At 42.6% G+C, this 18,440-nt stretch overlaps 1 long non-coding RNA gene across 1 annotated transcript; it reads left to right on the top strand.

Annotated features, from left to right (window-relative positions):
* Positions 1-842: 842 nt before the first annotated feature.
* LOC140596029 (uncharacterized) lies at positions 843-18,059 on the top strand. The gene is made up of 3 exons (XR_011998069.1): positions 843-1,151; positions 13,526-13,640; positions 14,700-18,059. It is a non-coding gene; the product is annotated as an uncharacterized lncRNA (long non-coding RNA).
* Positions 18,060-18,440: the final 381 nt, after the last annotated feature.

The raw sequence follows: 18,440 nt of genomic DNA, 5'->3' as shown, positions 1-18,440 counted from the left end.
CTCCCTGTGGGGAGCCCAATGTGGGACTTGATCCCAGGAGCCCCAGATCAGGACCTGAGCCAAAGGCAGACTCTCAACCACTGAGCCACCCAGGCGCCCCCAAAGAGTTGTTTTTAAAAATCAGTCTACGTTCCTCCTTGGGATAGGCAGGAAAGTATTAAAATAACAAAAATAGGCCTGGAATAAAACTGTATATTGCTTAGCGGACAAAACTGTTTTCTGCAATACCCATATGACTATTACCCAAGCACATTCAACACCATACAAGAGATTACTTCTGAGCAAAATCATACCATCAACATAAACCCCCTCTGCTCAAAGGCAGACAGACAACATCTGAACCACGAATACAAATCCATGCTGGTCTGGTTTGAACACAGAGGTCAAGTTTTTGTTAGACCGAAACTTTGAAAAATTCATATCAAGGAAAAAAAAAAAAAGATCAGAACTTACTGGGTTCCAGGAAGAGACTAAATTTCTCCCCATGCACATTCTCCTCAGTGAGACCTTGCCCCCCCTCCATCCAACATTAGTCTAAATACCTTCTAATCAGTGACAGATTGTGAGGAAGAAATGGAGTGCTGGCCTAATCAGCTTTCTCCTCAAATATTAAATATTAAGAAAGGTTTCGGGGAAATCAGCCTTGATATGATACTGTGCTGATGTGCGTGTGCTTGGTCCACGTACACAAACATGCCTTCTGAAAAGTCAGTCAGTGTGAAAACCAGGAATCCAGAAAGAAACCTCGCATGCAAACCAAAAATAATTGGGTTGGTGGAGGGAGTGGAGAGGTAACTTAGTTACAAGCAAGCTTCTTATTAACCAGTTACTGTGGCTTCTCTGGTTCTCTGTTAGAACTTCCATGGGCTGCCCAAAGGGAAGGTTCCCAGACAGGCAATCCCTCCAGAAGACATGGACTGAAGTGGACCAAAGAGGCAGTGCTTGCTTTTTGGCTTTCACACCCCTTTGCCACGACAGAGCTGAGTCAAGGAGGCTCACAGTCCGTCACATTTAGTTCTGACCGAGCCATATAAAAAATTGTCAGGCTGGCACATTTGATGGCTGCTAACTTTTGAGACGACATGCATTTGCTCCACAATTTCATTTCGTAATTCCTTAGAGTCCCTCCACAGATGCGTGCTTCCACAGAGGTGAGTGTTGTGCAGATTTGTAGGTGCTGGGGATGTCGATAGAATCACATGGGAAAGGGAGAAGAAGGGAAGGGAGATGCCCACCTGGAAATCTTGTCCGTTGACAGAGCATACGTTTGATCAAAATGCAATGTCATTTGTCTTTTGTGGCTCTTTGTCGATCATGTTTGCTGGAAGGATAAGTGAACTCCATGAAAAGACATTTATCTAAATTATCCTCATAAAGTGCCGTCACTCTGTGTAAGAAGAAAAATGGGAGAAGGCCAGTCTGTGCACAGGCGCCTTAGACTTGAATTATTTGAGGAGGAATACAAAGATACATCATGGGTAATCCAAAGATATATATGTAAACTATGTATGTATGTATGTATATGTGTAAATATATATGAATATATATACGTACGCATTTCTGTGCATGCGTGCGCGCGCGTGCAAACTAGGATCTGATAGGCTCCAAGTTGCTACTGTGGTTAGCTGCTCAGCTCTTATCCTTTTGAAATTCATATAATGCACAAACCTAGCTATAACCCAAGAATCCTCCCTGGCTCACTGATAGAAAGCCGGTAACCAATTTGTAAACAAATATGGGTAATGTCTGAGAGTCTGTGCCGACAAGTAGATAAGAAGATAAATGTAGAGTTTCTCTTAATTAGCCTTTCTTAATTAAAAACAGCAGCAGTATTGTGATCAAAATGAACTCTGGTGGGAGCGTGGTCACTTGGTCTTCTGGGTATCACTCAAGGAAAATTAGATTTTTTTTTTTCCCCTTCTAGGATAAATTGTGCACTAAAGAAGGAATAAACGGTGTCTGTGAGCAGTGTCCCTTTGGTTTTTATCTGTGCGAGATGGATGTGCCTCTTGCCGTTTCCAGAATGGCGTGGGGGCAGACTTAGCCATCATTAGCACCCCAGGATGGATCCAATTCACTAATTACTTATGCTGTCCTGGTTCACTGAGATTTAACTACCAAGTCAATCCCATTATCTGCAGTCTCCCAAGCTTGCCAGAGCCATCCGTCTTTCATGGAAAAGAAGCACAAGGGTTATCAATTGGGCCCTGCAAGACTTGGGATTTTCTGACTTTGGGAGAAGGCAAGATTAGTCCCAACTCAAGCCCAGGCCCCTCTAATCCGCCACTTTGGATGTGATAAAAGTAAACGGTGACAATTATCCAGAACTACGTGAAGGAGCGGGAGGGGCCGAGCAGAGAGCAAAGGGAAGGGAGGGGAAGGGGGGGAAGGGAGGAGAGATAAAAAACCCGCCAAGAAAAGAACGCAGGCCACCCGCTGTGACCCTGGGCCTGTGGTTTCAGGCAGCTCCGTGCATCACCTCCAAGCTACAAACGACAATTCCTCTCCCACAAACACATGATAATATAGTCAGAAATCAGGAATTAAAATATTCTGTAGGCCCAAGGCCCCCTCTGAGAGGAGGGATGGCTGGGGAGGGGCCGCAGGAGAGAGAAGGGACCCAAGGAGCACCTGCCTCTGCAAGGGCCTCCTCTGTCCACACCAGACAGGCTCCCGCGTCTCCGTGGCTCCCGGGTCCCCGCCGCTTGCGACGGGTGATTGGCACCTGCTCTGCCGAGGGGAAGGGCCTGGCAGCTATTGGCAGCGCCGTCTCGTTCATTTGCACACTTTAGGAAGCAGCAGTGTGGCTACTAATACAAAAAAGAATCTTCTAAGCAGCATGACATCTCTTGGAATGGAATATTTGTCTTTACAAATGATTGCTCTGCTGCCAGCACTTGACACGGTGCTCGCAAACATGTGTAATTGTTGGAAGTGTAATGATGATTATTTGCATATTTAATGTTCAAACAGTACTGAAGAAGCAACCTAGACTAAACCTTTTAGGGGAGGATTTGAATGTGTTCAGCATCAGCCCAAGGAGTCCCAGGAAGTAGGAGGCATCCGATGGTGAGCAAATGCAGGAATAATTGGCTTAAAGTTCAACGCACTGCCGCCTTGGTGCTTTTATTCAAGGACACAATAGCACTCCCTGGACCCATGCGAGGTGGAAGTTCACCAACACCAGAAGACGCTTTCTTTTGGCTCTAGTTCAAGCAAAAACTGCAAGACGCCCTGTATCAGCCTGGTTTTGCATTAACCAACTGCGACTCCTAGAACAGTAGCCAGGAAATTAGGGGAAGAGTTCTGATGCTACAGGGAGGGATGACAGACACTGAATTCATTACACTTTTTATCCCCTGGGGGGGGGGGTGGTGGAAATCTTCCACCCATTACTGCACCCCCAAAGACATCATTCCCGGGGAACAGCCCAGCCCAAATATTCAAATGCCGTTATAGGCAAAATGCTAGGGGGAACATTTTGCTCTCTTAAAAAGAAGATGCACTTCTAAGATACTCTTCTGGCTTTCGCGTAGACGGGTGCTTGTTCTTTTTCTCCGGATGTTAAAACGAAACATTGCGGTGATCGTGGTGTACTATCCACCTGTATCAAATCACTATGCTGTACGCCCGAAATGAATACAATTTTATATGTCAATTATAGCTCATTTTAAAAATGCTTTTTTTCTCATTATCCTCCTTAAAAATAGAGTAGTCGAAAATCTAAATGGAATGAGAAGCTCCTCTATTACCCTTTCCCCATACCCCTCAAATTTTGACCCAGATGCATCTTTATGGGGCTCATAAGGTGCGGAGGGAAGTGCTTTGCCCTTCTGCTTCCCAGCCATGACCAGATGGGTCTGGGAGGCCCCCGGGGATGCACGGGGCAGTTCCCTGAAGTAGGTTCCCTTGTCGGAAGTGTCCCAGGAAATCCGGAGCTGGGAACATTCCCTGTGCAGATGACACTCAGTACCCCAAATTTCTCAACATACACAAAGGCCCGGACCCTGGGAACCCTGGCGGCCTGCCTGCCTCCCTCTCTGAGCTGGCGCTAACTAGACACTCACAGCAGGCCGACCCGTGCTTACCCACATATGCCTACGCATCTTGAACGGCTTGAAACTCAGAGGCTGTGCTGCGTGCTCCAAATCAGCGGGAAAGGAGATTTTAGATGGTGGTAATCATCTCAGGGAAAACACACCTCACTGAAATCAATAGAATAATTTTTGATAATGTGGCCACTTGATCTGGTAATTTGGCCTTTTACCTGTCGTGAACACTTCACTGGAGACTTCTGGAGCTATTAGATGCCTCTTACTTGGAGGCTATCCTGTTCTTGTCTTCCAAAGGATGTTGAAGCTTTTGAACTTAGTGCTGTCGCTCCTTCCTCTTGCCCCTCACTCTTGTCACAAGGCCCCGCCTGCCCCGGCTTCCTCTCAGGCTCCTCTGAGCCAGGCCTCACCCTGCCAGAAGCCACCGGGTAACAAGGCACAGCTCGTCACAGATGTGTGAGGGGCAGCCACAATCCACCCAACTCTATTATCATCTTCTAAACTGATTTTTTAAAAAGTCCGATGGCTGAAGAGATGGAACGTTGCCATCACCACCCCCATGGTCCCAGGTACAGCTCCCTACAGGACCTGAGCCTGAGTGGCAATGCCTCTAATGAGCACTGTCTGTGGGCCACGTCCACTATCTGTGGAGTCACCTACAGAGTACGAGGTCTGGCAATGTTGCCTTTGCACACCCCTCAGTCAGATGACTGACTCTTTAGAAATGACAACAAAAGCGAGTTTTGCTTTGGAGCGTCAGAGAGGCCAGCCACTCTGTGGAGACATGAAGGTGGAAAACACCAGGGCGGGGAATAGTGGTGGTGAACCCTTTGATAGTGCCAGACACGTTTCTGCATTCGTGCGTCTTCATTTTCACAGCGACTTGATGAGTTCACAAGTCCCCATTTTAGAGATCAGCAAACTGAGGCGTGGAGAGAATAAAGCATGAGCCAGCTGTCTCCAAGCTCACAAAGGGTGAGACTGGGATTCACACCCAGGCATGGCAGTACCCCAGTGGAACCACTGAACAGTAGTGCCTTTTGGGGCTGTTAGCTACACTTCCTGTCCCGGTGTTCACGCTGGGCATTACGTATGGATGCTAAAGCTGTCTCATCTCTCCCTGGACTGGTTTAGTGCAGTATCACAAGACTCTGCTTGCCACTTCATGTGTCACTGTAGAAAGAAGCTCTTCTGAAGTGCAGCTGACCACCACCGACCCCAGGGATCAGTTCATTGCTCTCCTACAACCCAGAACACAGAAAGCTAAGGGCATTTAAAAAAAATGATATTAAAACGACCCCTTGGGATACGAAGTTGAATTTTATTCCTTGTTAAATTCTTTGAAGAGCAAAGTATTTAAAAAACACATGACAATAATTAGCAGTATTTCTTTAGGGGTTTGTTGGTTTGACCTTAGCCTTTTAATCTGTCAAAGTATGTTAATCAGCCTGGCAGACAGAAAGATAAAATGTGGGGGCAGATGTGCTAATAGTGAAAGAGGAAAAGAAAGGAGAGGATGAGGAGCCAAGGGGAAGTGGAGGACACTATGGTCAACAGTCCCTGTGGGGAAATTCTTCCCGGGTGGCCCCAAAAGGTTCAGAGGGAGACAGAGCCTCAGAAGCAAGTTACTATTTTTATTCAAAGCCCAGCAAAGTGAGCAAGCTGATTGTGTACGCTCCAAAAACTTCCTTTTACTGTGAGCTGAGCTTAAAATACATTTTGTAGTATAAAAGTTGTGAATGGGATGGGAAAACACATAAATGTCCTAATTTAAGGTTCAGTGGACGATGTCTGCACTTCCAGCTCAAGGCCTCACGCCGTCCTGTAACTTGGGCAGAGACATTTACTGCTCACCAAATATCCATGGACTCTTCCATTTTTCCAGTCTCCCTGTAGTCTGGTGGGTCCATACAACTGGGCGAGTGGGAATGACGTGTGTTAATTTTGAGTCCCCACATTTTAGGCCTTGTGTGTGTACCTCCGGCTTTCTCTTCTGCTGAGGGAGAATGCAAGGCCTGGGATTCACATGGTCCAGCTACCAGGTGAGAGATTCCTAATTCCCTGAGATCTATAGTAACTGAGGAAAGCTGACACAATTAGACATATGTTCTATGAGAAAGAAATGAACTTTTATTGCAGTAAGCCATTGATTTCAGGGTTATTTTGTTACTGCAGCATAACGGGATCTTTTCCTGACTATAGACTTATAGAAAAACGCATGCCTCTAGTAATTGAATGGCATAGATCTTTTGAATTCATGCAACATCAACCAACCATTTGGTTCCTCACTATACCTAGCTCAGATAGGAAGAATAAGGGGGAAATTACTGAATATGTCCTCCATCATGTACATTGTATAAGATGCTGCACATAAGTCATTTCACTTTGGACTCCCAGGACAAATAGGGCTAGATGTTGACATTTCAGCATTTGTTCAATAAAAAGGGAAATGAAGTTCAGAGAGGATAAACACCTGCCTGTTGATATGCAGTTCCTTTTCTGGGATTTCATGCATTTGGCTCTAAAATCTGTTTTCTGCTTTATGTTGCGTGACCTTCCTACCAAAGCAAACCAGAGACTATTTAGGTACCTTAGAAGTCAAGGAATAGATGGCATGATCTGCTCGCACTTTCTGGGCCCTTGATTCCATGATTCTATACTTGATCTAGCAAGGTAGTACTCATAAGTTTCCTCAGTAGGAGAACCTCAAGCTTGAACCTCTTAATTTCTAAATTTCTTAAAGTGGGATTTGTATCACTTGAGTAGGGATGGTAGAGGTATTTGTAAAAGGACCCCAGAGAACTCCTAAATTCCAAGGAGAATGCGAGTGGCAGAACCCCTACCTATTGACATACATCTTCCCAAGCACCCCCTCACACACATTATTATTATTACTGGTTTCTTGGTGAGCTTTTAGTCTTTCTTGGGGCACCTTTATTTTTACATATTCTACAAATAGTTTCATTATGCCAAATACTTTTGTGTGTTCATGCATGTGTTTGGCTATGTTCAATATATAAAGCAAATTAGTTATTAACCAATTATATACAGCACTGGCATTATTGTATTTAACATTATTGTATTGAAAAGAATTAAGATTCTTTAAAAGTAACCCCTAACTCAAATTTACGACCTCCACATTGTAAGTTGCACACTCCACCAACTGAGCAAGCCAGGGACTCAAAAATATGGCAATAATCCCATTCCTGTATATGTCACCGCCACCCATCAAACACATATACACTCATACACTCCGGCACCTGTTACCTTCCCTCTGCCATACATACATATGCACATGCCCACATTTGTGCTGTGAAGGGTTCCATGAGTCCTAGGGCAGGAAGTGTAATGAAAAAGTGTGAGAATTACTGATTTAAGAGTTCTAATTTCTGGATACCAAGGTATAGAGACTAGAATATTGGAGATGTGTGGAGGCCATTAATGTAGCTCATAGGAAATAGGAGATGGTGTTCAAGTCCTCAGAAAACTTCTGTTTAGCACCTATGCCAATAGCAATACAAAGGCAACCATGATACAGTCCTACAGTCATGTAGGGTACACTTGAGATGGGAAACTGTTCATCATGTTTTACTCAAAAATTGATTCTGGTCTTATGCCATTGCCACCTTATCTCAAAGTGAACATCTTTTCTGCCATGTCTTTCCAATTTCCCTCCTAATAATGTATGTGGTGATTTAGTTCTTTTCCATATTTTCAGGGGTCCCTGGCTGGCTCAGTTGGTGGAGTGTGCGACTCAATGTGGAGATTGTAAATTTGAGTTAAGGATTACTTTTAAAGAATCTTAATTCTTTTCAATATTTTCATCTCTATCCATATGCTTCGTATACTATGAGCTACTTAGAGCTCTCTTCTGGAACACTTACCTGGATGACTATGCCAGCACTGACCACTGCTGTCACCACCATCTCCAGCATCACCATTATTGTCATCCTGTGGTACTTATTACATTCCAGGCTTCTCAGTATGATTTCATACATGCCCAGAAAGTACTGAGGCCAAGATTGAAAACCATATGTTCTTGATCTCAAGGTCCATTCTCCTCAAAATTGTGCTGTCCTCCCACACCTATACATCTACAACTTAGTTCCTGCTTACATCCAACCCATTCTTCCAACTCAATAGAAGTGCCATTATCCTGCCAATTGTTTTAACCAGAAAGCTGGATCCTATCACTCAGCACATCTGCACACAGACTCCTTAATTGCTCTTGATTTTCCCAACTTCCTTCTGTTTCCACAGGCACTGGCTCAAGAGGAATCCCCATCAAGCCTCCTAGCCACTGCCTTGCCTCTAGCGCCTCTTGATATTCACTGTTGACACTGTTGCCCGAGAGATCTTTCTTTTTTTATTTTTAAGGATTTTATTTATTTACTCATGACAGAGAGAGAGAGAGAGAGGTTGAGCAGGCTCCATGCAGGGAACCCGACATGGGACTCGATCCTGGGTCTCCAGGATCACTGAAGATGGCGCTAAACCATCGAGCCACCGGGGCTGCCCCCCACACCCACCCCGAGAGATCTTTCTAAAGACCTGAACTTCTCCAGTTTAAGCTGTCCCAAGATACCTCATAGCTTGCAGGGTAAAGGCCCAATCCTCAGACTGGCAGACCGGGCCCCTCTGCCCTGAGTTTACCCTTTGGCCATAGGCCTACTAACCCCAGCACCATCTCTACCATCTCAACCAAGGGCCTCTCTGTGAGTCTTTCTGCTGTGGGCAGCATTCCACCACATCTTGTTCCCTGCTCATCTGTCATCAGAGGTTAGCCCCTGAGCTCACTTCAGCCTTTCTACCACCTGATCCTGGCTCTGGCTCACTTTTAGGATGCTCTTTAGAGCATCACACCTTCACCACAGCCCAGTATAAGTAGACAGGGCAGTCATTATTTTAATCACCATTTTACGGAAGTATAAACTGAGGCTAGAGACATTTAAGGACCACACACAGGAACGTGGTTGATATAAGCACTAAATTACGGGTCTTGGTTTCTAAATCCTGAGTTTTCCTAGCCAATTTCTTTCAGATTAGAATTTGAAGGTACTGCGGACATTTCCATTTTTCCTCCTTCAAGATGCTCTTCCTGCAGAACGGGGAGTGTATATCTTACTGCATCTCCTTCATTGCTCTATTAGCACAGCTCTTTTTGCACTTAGCATCCTCTATTGTCCTTTATCTCTTCCTATGCAGGTAAGGTGGTATAGTGTAAGGAGGAAAGCTTGGATAGAATTTTCTAAATGCTTGCTGTGTGACTTTGGGAAAGTCACTTCATGTCTCCAGATTCAGTCCCCAAATCTGCAGTATAAATGTGCTAGGAGCTATACCATATGGGTTTGGAAATCTTGTATTGATGCTGTCATTAAAATAAATACAGATAACTCTCTGTACTGTCACTAAAAGTAAATCAAGTATTTTGGCCAACCCATTATTTCACAACAGAGAAATGTTGCCCACCTAACAAGCATTTCAAATGCTCAGTTTCATGTCACCTAACACTCTTTAAAAACTAAAATAAGGATGGCATGAATAGGAGGCTTAAATAGGACTCATCTTTCTCTTTAAATTTCATTTTTAATTTTTAAAGATTTATTTATTTATTTATTTATTTATTTATTTATTTATTTATTTAATATAGAGTGAGAGTGAGTGAGAGAGAGCATTAGCCAGAGGGAGGGGCAGAGGGAGAGGAAGAAGGAGAAGCAGGGCCATGGGATCATGACCTGAGCTAAAGGGAGATGCTTAACCAACTGAGCCACCTATGTGCCCCAGGACTCATTTTTCAATTGGTGAATGGATGCAGATCTATTGACTGAAGGAGATAGGATAGCTAGGGCAGGTCCTGCATTGAAATTCTTTCTCTGCCTCTGATTGGCAGTGGATATTGGGCACATCATCTTCCATTGAGGATGATAGCAGCTCCAGTCCCTACTTAATGTTGTCTAAGGCCGACAAAAGAGATATCAAAGCCTTTTGAAATGTTTTATCCTAGTAAAAGGTATCACTACAATTATCTCTGATAAACCACTTTCTGTCACTGGACCACAATTTTTATCTTTCAAGTAAAAGGATTTAGCTAGTTGCCTTTTCAACTTTACTTAGTATTGGACATAAATGATGATGATGATGATGATGATGATGATGATGATGATGGTGATGATGATGATGATTATCACATAAAGGTTTAGTGCTCATTCTGTGCCCAAATCTGTGTTGCGCACTTAAGGAGAACCACGAGCTAGCTCTTTGATGGAATGACACTCAAATGGACAAATCCACAGTGGCAAACATGGGCAGTGATCAGAATGGAAGGCACACTTGTCCTTGTGTCTTTCTTCTCACTTGATTTGCTCATCACAAGGCTCAAAGGTAGAACCTAATATTGTGTCCAATGTCTACTTCTTTGAATTTTTGACTATGGCCTTACAAACTTGCTATATCCTTACCAGACTATTCAACATTCCCCTAGCAAACACATGGATTGCTTTGATCTCCTGATGCCTCTACCTTTCCTCATTTTGGAAGTCCTACTTTTCTTCTCCTGGAAGTCTCTTGCCACCAGGGTTACGACTTCTATGTCACTTCTCTTGAGCTCTCGCTTAGCAGGTTCCCTCAGCAGAATGAGTTGTGCCTCCCCAAGACATTTGCAGGTCCATGTTGTATTACAGCACTGGATTGCTACCAATTTGTTTACATCTTGTTCATTTCTTTTATGACTGTGGCCTCCCCCAACAAAGAGACTGGGCATTCTCTCAGCTAGGAAGGGTCAGCACTTTTTGGAACTATACAGAGTTTTATGAAATGATGACTCAAATATTCAGTGAGTGCTCTCCACCAGCTTTGCTTTATCGATTTTTCTCCAAAATACATGTTATGGTTTAACTCTGCTGTTCCCCACCCCTGACTCATTGCCAGTGGCTGGAATAATGAATTCAAATGCCTAATAAATAAAAATAAATATGAACATTCAAATTTGTCTTGTTTCTTCCACCCTCAATAGCAACTATTTAATTATATATTTACAAAATGCTAAAATCTTCACTTGATTTCACCTGATAAAGGTCTTAAAATTCGTTATGTTTCAACACATGAAGAATTTGCTCCATGCAGGCCAGTCTTAGATGGGGTGTAGGATGCAATGAAGAATGCTGCTGTCCCTGGAGTTGTAGAAACTTATACAGAAATTGACATGAATCCAGAGAATATGATTAGAGCCACAGGATATTGGGAAGCAAATTGTTTCAAGAGCCCAGAGAGAAGGGGACAGGGGATTTAGGTTAGGTTTCCCCACAAACTATTAAACTTTGGTAAAATTAATGGAAATGGCAGTCAGCAAAGGGTATGGAAAGAGTGTACAGTGCTCATGAAAATTGAGGGGGAAGGTCAGCCTACAGAGTTAGCCTTAGTGATGGCAGAAGCAGAGCAGTCATGGGCAGAGGTCTAGACCACGGCACTGGAGGGAAAGAATTGGACCAGAAGGCCATGAAATTTGCATCCAGGGAAGGGGCTTAGATTTCAACGTGGAGGGTACTGAGAGCTGACAGAGATTTTTGAGTTGGGAACAGAGGTTTGGGGCACCACAGACACTTGCTTTGGGGTTTTCACTCTGGCCCAGCATATAGGAATGTTTGGAGAGAGAAGAGCCAGTTATGGCCAGGGAAGCTATACTAATAGTTCAGTCATAAGTATCGATTGTTCCAGAATTATTATTCAAGGGAGTCTATTTTTAACCTCTCATGGTGAACACTGGTCCAATGTAGAGCAGCATTTCTAATACACACCTTAAATATAGCTATATTATTACCAATTGCAAGCATTTAAATCTCTGAAGGAAAAGTCTACGAATGGCTCCATCCAAAATGGCAGGAAAGTCATAATTGCCATTGAGTTTCCCGAATCACGTAGCGTAGGACTTAAAAAGATCGTTGTCTATCCAATTCCTCTAGGTCTGGCCATTTTGCAGTGGATTCTTGCTTTCTGGACGCTCAGGCATTCCCCTTGGGATAAGGAATCTCAATGCCCTCACCCCGCTCTCTGCCCACACCCCCTCCCCTGCACACAACCTTTGTCTTTTGGTCCCAATCCAGAGCTCCTCTTGCCATTTCCTTTTCTTCTCGCCTGAAACTCAGATACTCTGTCAAGTGCTACGGTAGAATGCTAGAGAAGCAAATGCAAAGGGGGAGATGACGGGGGAAGTTTCTTTCTTCAAGAAGCAATATCTTAGAGGTGGGCTGTCAGGGATCCCACAGCATCTGAAGTTCCTGAGACTGAATGAAAAACACTCAGCTAACAAAACGGAGCGCTGCACAGGACGCTTCATCTGCTCTGGCCAAATCCCTTCTTTCTTTCCATCCTTTCTCTCCTAATAACAGCTGCCCTCTCATTCCCTGTTACTCTGCTGTGAAGAACAAAACCTCCCTCCGACTATCTGTTTTTCTTTTCTTCCCCAGAGTAGGTCTCATTACTGGTGATTAGCAGATGATTAAAACCAATTCAGCTTCCCCCAGTAGATATTTTCTCCCTGTTTGTGCCTAACGCGTCAGCCTTCAATGAACGTGCTCCTAAGCTTATTAACAGGCTCAGAGGATTAGCTGCCGCCAAGCTCGGTGGCTCCCATATTGTGATGCAGGGAGTGACATGGAACCATTTGCTGAGCGCAGACAGGACCGCTGGGACCAAACTATCTAAATCACAATTTTATTTTCCATGTAGAGCAAGATAAAAAAAAATCCCAACAATAATTACAAAAATCAAACGTTTGGACAAGTCTGAAAATATCCTAAACTCAGTGGCAGAAAACAGGCTAAACCCTTCATGAAGGGCATCAGTGTGTGTGTGTGTGTGAGTGTGGTTAGTTTACATGAACATAGAATCACGCAGTTTAGCCATGTTCACACCCGGGTATGAAGATGAAGATCCTCATTTAGCCTCTGCATTCACTTTGGTGTCTGCACAGTATGTTTTTAAGTTGGCTGATAGATAGGTCTCTCTCTCTTTTTTTAATAGAGACAGAAGAATTGTCAACTTGGAATATAACACACTGTAATTTAGGTGATACTTTAAAGAGCATCCAATTCTCCAAAATTGTGAAATTTGGATGTTGGCAGATATACACAAAGGAATTCTAAGTAACTGGTTTCACTTCTGCTTCAGAACCACAAAGATGCCATACGGTGAAAGTTTAGGAGGCATGTTTCCCTATGTGCATAGGGTTTTCTTTCAAGTATAACTAACTAGACGTTAAGTACCATAATGATTACAATAATAATAGTGATATATTTATTAGCAGGGATCACAGTCAGCAGGTTAGGAAGCAAAAGGGACTAGTTTCAGAAAGTTCTGAAAGAAAAACCTCACGGTATGATGTTTGGGGGATGGAACTGTATCATTGTTACAAATGGTCTCTTATTCTAAATCTTTAAGTTTTTCCCATTTATTTTTTTCCCACCTTTTAAATGCAGCTTAACTCTGAGCGTGCTGGAGCTTGAAATCTAGTTTCCGATTCATAATAGCAACAGGGTTTGCGGAAAATGTCAACAAATCCCTCATCACCAGGGAAAGGAGGAAATGTGAAAGGTAAGTCACATCAGTCTCCCCTGGCTGCATGATGGAGTGCATCTGCAGAAGAGGAGAAAGAAGAAAAATCCTAGCAAAATGGATGCTGCAACCAAGCACTGAAAACCCAGCAATGCCAAGAAAACAAAAGGAGACCTGAAAAAACAATAGGGAAGTAATGAGGACTTAGAGAAGGATATTGTCAATCACCAAAAATGGCACAATCATATTTTATTTAATTTCAATCACTTAATATCTAAGGGAAGATGACAGGCAAGGAGTTCTTATTGGTTCGATCTTACCAGCATTTAAAAAAAATTCCGGCAATAACCCTGACCTTGGTTGGCCCCAATAAGTGGGTAATTGCTAAAGGATCAATTCCCTCATCATTAAACAATAGGCCCCAAACAAACGCAGTTTGTATAATCAACTGACAGTAGAGCACCCCCCAAGGTAACAATACAAAGGAAGCTTTAAGAATGAAATTCCCAAAAGTGCTGTGATAAATACCAGGAAAGTGTTTAGAACCAAGGATCTGTAATATTAAAACTAGAAGGTGCAGGAAACGATTATGGTTGAAGATGGTTCCAAACATTTTATGATGTGCCCGCGAAGCATAACACATAGGAAGAAAGTGTTGTCGTGAGGAAACAAAGATAAATATTGTTTAATGAAATACTTTGGCTTAGAAGTAGTTTGCTGGGACTTGAGAGAATTCCCATGGCCATGCAGAGCCAAGTTCAGAAGGGGGGCTGTGCCAGGCTCAATAGATGAATAAAAGAAACTGAGCCATGGGAAGGGAAAGCTCTTTCTGTTCCCTCCTCAGCCAGCTCTGTGCACTACAGGGCCAGTGAGTGCAACATTCTGAACTAATATCCTTTCACCTACTGAATTAAACATCATAAAAAGACAACGGCTTGTGTTTTTTCCACAGTTCTTCAAACAACCTTCGCCGTTAATGGTGGGCCACAATGCAATGGTTGTCCTGCTACTCGCGCAATCCTAGAATTATTTCTGACTCCTTGATATATGGGGTCATTTTCCCCTTCATAATTTGTCCTATTTTCTTCTTCTTTTCAGGCTCAAAGGATAGAATTACACAAGGCATGTGACAGCACCTGTCAGGAGAGGATGGACCCCACAAACTCCTTTTACCGTTATCATCACAATACTGGGATGGTTAAGAACTGTGGTTTGGATCAGCTCTGAAAATGACTGGTGTATGACCTTGAGGAATTGGCTTCACCTCGTTGAACTTGCATTACAACATCTGTAATGGGGTAGAAATACTACCCATCTCATAGAATTAACAAGGGTTCATAACATAACGAAGAATTTTCAGATAATGTTCTCAAAGGACTCAGTCTGCTACTTGGCACAAAATCAGAGCCCAGGAATGTTGGTCATATCAGTAATTGGGTCAGCAGGAGTGACAAACTGTATGTAGTGCTTTCACATGTGTGGATCCTACCTTGGTGGGAGTATAAAAAGGGAGCTCTCCGAGTTAATTAAGACACTTAAGAAGTTTGAGAGACAATAGCTACCTTCCCTAGGCCTGAATCTTGTAGGAGTAGAAGGCGGGAACTGGGTGAAGCAGAAAGATAAAAGTATAAGGGACAGGACACACATTAAAAGATCAATAACCATCCAAGGCAGTACTGTAAAGCAATAAAAGAGGCTAGAGATAATAAATACTGTCTGGGAGGGGAGGGAAGGGGTCATGAAAGACAGGGAAAGGCGGTGGTGGAACTGCAGTGAGGGAGTAGATGGGAGCTTGCCATGGACAATCCATCCAGGCATCTTCTGTGTCGTCGTCGTCTAGAGGCTTCTGTCCAGACAGCCCTCCCCCGGATACTTCCTGAGCTGGGGGCTTGTATGCTATTATGTGTGAGTGAATATTCGACTGGTGGGAGGGTTATTACTATTATTATTAATGATAATACTACTTGAAACCACAGCCAATTTAACCCAACCATTTGGAAGAGCTACATTGCCCTATTATCCAATTGATAATTTCAGGGTTTTATTCACAGGCGCAATCATAAGAAAAACAAGGAGAAGACTGTCTCTCGGTTGTGTACATATGCATAGACTTTGCCTTTTGAGAACATAATTGGGGATGGGAGTTACAAAGAAAAGATCATTAAGAGTTACAAAGAAAGAAAGGGGGGAAAAAAACCCTATTGCCTTCTTGTGCCATGTGCCAAGCCCCGGGAGGCCTGCTCGACTTCATTCGCGCTGGAGGCAGTGCCCAACCAACTGGGGCAGAAACAGGGCAGGCGACCTCAGAGACAGCAGACATCAGGGCAGAGAAATAAAAGGGACAGGAGGGTAAAGGAAAGTGCTGTGTTGGAAAAAAAAAACTGCAAGGGAATTTTCTTCCATTTAAACATTAGGCAAAAAATAGCAAATATAGCTGCCGGCAGAGACCACCCCCTCTCTCCCACCCAGCCCATAAACACAATGTCTTCAGCTGCCAGCATCTCTAATAATCTACAGATTGGTGACTAAAGCGTTTTGGTGATGTGTGCGTTAGGGACCCAGTCAATTGCTATCTGCTGTCTGAAACTGAACAAGGGTGAAGCCAGGAGGGGGCAGTTTAGGGGGACACGGTGGGCTCTCTACCACTAATCCTGGAAAGACTCAAACTGTGGGATGGCGGGCAATAGAGTGCTTGCAGAAGCAAAGGCTCACCTGTTCCACACTGCCAGTCAAATGTAGAGGCTCGATTTAGCAAAATACATCCACTGAGAAGCAAACAGCTAGTTTTATTAAAGCAGCTAGTTTTTATTAGACATAAAAAGACAATTAGAAATATGGAGGGTTCAAATTGATCACTCATTTAAAAAAGATAAGTAAATATTCCTGAGAACTTCTTAAGAAGTATATAGCAGTAAAATTGCTCAGTCTTAGATTAGGCTGATAGAAATATTAAGAATTGATCTTTATCTATTCACCTATCTATTCATCTGTCCATGTATATTTTTACCATTCTAGTTTTTTCCTCTAATACTAGCCATAAACCTTTAAAGGTAGAATCTATTACATACTGGATTTTCCTACAGACCCTACCTTAGTGCAGTAGAATAAGTATGTTTTGAATGAGTATATAAATACAAAAAAGAAAAAATCCTGATAAGACTCTATAAAGAAATGCCATGATGCAGATTCCAGATTAGCCCAGTTACTGAAAAATGATACAGCAGAGATGCCATACCCTTCCTTGACCTTTCTAAAGTAGCCTTTGATTCTAATTCTGTTGTGCCACCAGAAGGCATGACTGTAAGGTCATGGAACTGAGGTCTCCTGGATTGTGGACACTGTGGCATTATAGTGTTGACTTCTGCTCAGAAATACTAATAGCTAACACTCATGTGACACGCACTGTCCCAAGTGCTTTTGAAGACTAACACATTTAAACCTCATACCAATCCATGAAGTAGGTGCTCTTGTCATTTTATCTTTGTACATAAGGAAAGCTTACACAGATAAATGACTTGTCTGAGGTCCTGGTACAGTAAATCGGGGTGCTGGAGTCGAACACAGATATCCTAGCTCTTCAGTCTATGCATTTAGGCTTTTCTACCTCCGAGCAATGCTCTTTTCCTTGTGTTTTACACAATTTCTTCGAAGTCTCTGTCACTCAGCAGTACTAAGAAGTAGTTCTGATTCTAGCAATAACTTTCAAATCCTGCATTTTTTTTTTTAAAAAAGATTTTATTTATTTATTTGAAAGAGAGTGAGAGAGTGAGCAGGAGCCAAGAGGAAGGGAGGGGCAGAGGGAGAGGGAGAGGCAGACTGCCTGATGAGTGGGGAGCCCAATCCTAGAACCCCAAGATCATGACCCAAGCTGAAGGCAGACGTTTAACCAACTGAGTCACCCAGGCACCCCTTAAGTCTTGCATTTTAATAGTAATGGGGGATTTTAGTCAAATATCTGTCCAAATACCAGTCTTACACACCTCTCGTTGAAATATACACATAGCAGGAATACCTCAGACATTCTGGATGGGGAAAAAAAAGCAATCAGTTTATTTTAGTATATATCATAAGCTTGAACAGGCTCTGTAGAGGGTGACTTATCAGGTGTATCAGATATATGTCAATTTTATCTTGTGTTAAAATTATCACATGCAACATATGAGAATGTTCATTCAATCCTTAAAACCTACAAGGCCCAATTAGGTATCTATAAAGATATCCTATTGTTTGGTATTGCTGATTTAAAAAATATTTATAACAATATTTATAACATTTACTGCATATTATCATAAGTATATTATATAATAAAAGTGGTGCATAAGAGAAGATATTTAAGAGCTTAAGAAAGTTTTAAGATGTTTTACAATGTTTAAGGAGTTTAAGAGACAGAAAGAATGAAAGATTGAAAGAACAAAATAAAAAAAGAGAAAGAAAGGAGGGACGGATAGAGGGATAAAAGGAGAGAGAGGAAAAAAGAGAAAAGTATAAAGTCCATTTGAAAGGGTACAGAAGATGTGGTTCCTACAGACACCCCAAATGAATTGATTGCTATATTTTTAAATGAAATTTGGCTGTAAGTCTTGAAACCCTAAGGTAAAAAGGGAAACTATATCATGAAATAATTGTATTATGGTATTTCATAGCTATTATATTTTATTTTCATAGATTATACATATTATGTTTAGAAGTACTTGTTATGTCTTCAATTCACAGTTTATTACAAGTGCTAAATATAACTGAACACAGATATTCGCATTCCACTTGAGTAAGTCTCTGCTTTTGTATGACGAATATAATGTAAGTCAGTCTCTGGAGGTTCTGAATTGAATTATCACATCA

Source organism: Vulpes vulpes, chromosome 16, assembly GCF_048418805.1.
Source record: "Vulpes vulpes isolate BD-2025 chromosome 16, VulVul3, whole genome shotgun sequence".
NCBI lineage: Eukaryota > Metazoa > Chordata > Mammalia > Carnivora > Canidae > Vulpes > Vulpes vulpes.
Note: the sequence above shows the minus strand (reverse complement) of the source record. Positions and strands in the feature narration are given on the sequence as shown.